The sequence below is a fragment of the Pongo pygmaeus genome, chromosome 14, assembly GCF_028885625.2.
Source record: "Pongo pygmaeus isolate AG05252 chromosome 14, NHGRI_mPonPyg2-v2.0_pri, whole genome shotgun sequence".
In the NCBI taxonomy this organism is placed as follows: domain Eukaryota; kingdom Metazoa; phylum Chordata; class Mammalia; order Primates; family Hominidae; genus Pongo; species Pongo pygmaeus.
Window position 1 is genome coordinate 26,092,329 of NC_072387.2, and position 2,837 is coordinate 26,095,165.

A 2,837-nucleotide genomic window follows, 5' to 3' on the forward strand; every position below is an offset into this window, starting at 1 on the left:
AGCCACAGAGGAGTCCATACAGTATAGTCCCACTTACATGAGGTTCCAAAAAGGTGATAGTGCTCAAAAGCAGGTCAGTGATTGCCTGGGCCTCACAGTGAAGGAGAATTGACATGGAGCACAGGGAAATTTTAGGGGTGACAGAAATGTTCTTGATTTGATTGTGGTAATGACTACATACACATTTGGCATACAAATGTGGGAAAAGTAAAAAAAAAAAAAAAAAAAGGAGAGAGAGAGAGAAGAAAAGAAAAAGAAAAAAAAACCCAAGCACAGTGGCTCACACCAAGTAATCCCAAAACTTGGGAGGCGAAGGTGGGAGGATCACTTAAAACTAGGAATTCAGGACACACACCTGTAGTCCCAACTACTTGAGAGGTCCAGGCAGGAGGATTGTTTTTGCCCAGGAGGTCAAGGCTGCAGTGATCGTGCCGCTGCAATCCAGCCTGGGTGACAGAGAGAGACCCTGTCTCTTAAAAAACAAAAACAAAAACAAAAAAAACTGGCCGGGTATGGTGGCTCACACCTGTAATCCCAGCACTTTGGGAGGCCAAGGTGGGTGGATCGCTTGAGCTCAGGAGTTTGAGACAAGCTTGGGCAACATGGCAAACCTCATCTCTACCAAAAATACGAAAAATTAGCCGGGCATGGTGGCGTGCACCTGTGGTCTCAGCTACTCGGGAGGCTGAGGTGGGGGGATCTGTTGAGCCTGGGAGGTTGCAGTGAGCCATGGTAGCACCACTGCACTCCAGCCTGGATGACAGAGTGAGACCCTGGCTCATAAATAAATAAATAAATAAATAATAATTTTAAAAAAAAACCACAGAATTCTCCAGCCCTGGCAAAGGACTAAACTCTTCTTTGATGCTCCAATCTGTGTCAGATGAAGTTTCAGCCAGAATCCAATGATGCATTCATTCATTCATTCATGCATTTGATCACCATTAAGTGCCTACTGCATGGTAAGCCGTGGTCCAGACAGATTCAGTCCCAGCCTACCTGGAGCACAGATGGGCATGGAGGTCTTCGCTAGGTCCCCTTTCCACCTGTAGGCAGTAAAGCCAACATTCCCCGTCCTCCCAATCCCCACCATTTATGGAAATGAGATCCTGCCATGTGAAGTGGCTGACTCTGAAAATAACGTGGCAAGTCAGAAGAGACACTGGTGTTAGAACTTGGGACATTCTTGGTTTTTGTTGTTGTTGTTGTTGTTGTTGTTTGTTTGTTTTGTGAGACGGAGTTTCGCTCTTGTTGCCCAGGCTGGAGTGCGATGGCGCGATCTCCGCTTACCACAAGAATTTGGGAAATTCTTGGCTCTTGGTCTTCTACCGGTGGACATCATATTTACTCATGTGCAATTACTTGGATGTCTGAGTTGAGCTTGGTTTGCATATTTAACAAAAACTCCGGAGGCCACCATCCAGGTTTGTACAAGTGCACACCAAGAAAAGCAGCTGAAGCCTCCAAGTAGTGTTCTGGTAGGGAATGCTCTGTCTCAAGACAGGGGGTGCTTAGAAACAAACTTCAATTTCACGAGGTCTTTAATACAAACGAATAAGGAAGAACTGTTTTCAACCTTAGCTTGATTTGCCGATTGGATACATTCCAAAATCTTAGTATTCTTATTAGCTGTTTTGTGTCTTACCCAAACCAGCCTCATTTCCATCTAATAAAGGCAGTCATAAAAGATACAGTCTTGGCGGCCAGCGTTCGATAGTGATCTTACTTTTGCAGTCGTGGAATAGTTTCTGAACTATGCTTTCAGCAACATTAAAATCACTTCCCAGATTTAAGAACTCATTACCAGATAAATGGTTGATCCACAGAATCAATTTAAATTGTGTCAAATAGGCTGTACTTAAAATTCATTTGAAATATAAATTTGTTTTCTTGTTGAGGATTTTATGTTGCAGCCTTATGGATGACAGAGGCAGTGCCCTGCTGAAGTGCAGGACCCGCACCTAAATATGGTGCACTTTTCCTGAAGAGCTCTGAGGGACCCTGTGGCTCAGACAGACCCTATGGGTGTTCAGAGAACCAACTCTGAAGCCAGATGGCCTCTCTGGGGCCCTGGCTCTATGACCTTGGGCAAGTGACTTAACTTCTCTGTGCCACTGTTTCTATCTGTAAAGTGGAAATAACAATGGAAGCTACCTCATAGGCCTGTCGTAAGGACTCAACACCGCAAGCTCCCATGTAAGTGTTTGTGCTATTATGAATATTTTTACATTTGGTTAGATTTGCAGCTTCTTTTGTTAAATGACAATGATAGTATTTATTTTGTATGGTAGCTGTGAGGATTAAATGAGATGATTCATGTAAAGTGCCTGATATATTTCAGTAAATAAAAGTTATTTATTTTGGAAGTTTATAGCTAAGTATATAGTTATAAAAATAATTAACTTTGGGCCAGGCACGGTGGCTCATGCCTGTAATCCCGGGACTTTGGGAGGCCGAGACAGGCAGATCACCTGAGGTTGGGAATTTGAGACCAGCCTGACCAACATGGAGAAACCAGCTGGGTGTGGTGGCGCATGCCTGTAATCCCAGTTACTTGGGAGGCTGAGGCAGGAGAATCACTTGAACCAGGGAGGTGGAGGGTGCGGTGAGCTGAGATCACGCCATTGTACTCCAGCCTGGGCAACAAGAGCAAAACTCCATCTCAAAAAAAAAAAAAAAAAAAATTAACTTTGGATGATCCTTTTAAACCTGAAACTTTTTTTTTTTTTTTTTTTTGAGATGGAGTCTCACTCTGTCATCCAGGCTGAAGTGCAGTGGCTCATCTCAGCTCACTGCAGCCTCTGCCTCCCAGGTTCAAGCAATTCTCCTGCCTCAGC